Raw genomic sequence first — 1,051 nt, forward strand, 5'->3', positions numbered from 1 at the left:
AGGCGAGGTGGAGCCAACTCTTAGGGGTTGGGTGAGGCGGAGCCAACCCCCAGGGGTCGGGTGAGGCAGAGCTAACCTTCGACCATTTGGGCAAGAAGTGCAGTTGTGTTCTTGTCTATTCGGAAGCGTCAACATTTGATGGTTACTAGCTCCTCCTCTTTGGGTACCCTGGTATTTGGTCCCCGACAACTAGCTGCCTAGATGTTCAGGCCTGGTCTACCCTTGGGCTCATGTCTGGCTCCCCACACATCCTTACTACTATCTAGAGTGCGCACTTTTACAGAACGAGGCCCGACCTATGTTGAGCTACTCGGCTTCGTGGTTGAAATGAGTTATCCGGCCAGCTAAGTGAGAGGCATGCATTCAATCTCAACAAAAGCACCAATAACAGTACGGTCCTTAATTGGCACAGATAGAATCACATGAGTCAACCTACACATAGACTCCACCTGACCTCCATTTACATTATCCCATGGTTCTTTTCCATGATAGCAAATATAGCCAACCGTGCTTCGGTATCCACCAATATCTCAAAGGTGACAAGAAATCATCCAACTTCTACCGGTCTAAGCATGGCTAAGCATATATTGGATCCTGGACCTACATAGGGTTAAGGGTATATGTATTTGGACAAGGTAGTTCTATGCATCAAATGTTTCCAATCAACTCTTATAACCTCATGCATCGAACATAAAAAACTTAAGTGGAGTTTTGTAAAACATAGAAGATTTAGAATGCTCCGGGGCTTGCCTTTGAGGAAAGAGGTTGGTCGGTGATCTAGGCACTCAGGGAGGTCCTCGAGAGTTTGCTCCTCTTCTCCTAGAGCTATGGCCTAAGGTGTTTTCTGCTGTTCCTCCTTCTCTTCTTCGTTGAACTCCAAAAGAGTTATCCCTTCAGACGATCCTATATGCATGAGCATGAAATAAGATATCACGAATGCATATATGATGACATGTATAATATGATATGATGTGATGAATGCATCCTCATAAGTGTTTTCAACAGCATTGCATTAAGGTGATGATAAGTTGCATTTACTTTTACTGAGTAG

This window comes from Miscanthus floridulus, chromosome 4 (genome assembly GCF_019320115.1).
Source record: "Miscanthus floridulus cultivar M001 chromosome 4, ASM1932011v1, whole genome shotgun sequence".
NCBI classification, from domain to species: Eukaryota; Viridiplantae; Streptophyta; class Magnoliopsida; order Poales; family Poaceae; genus Miscanthus; species Miscanthus floridulus.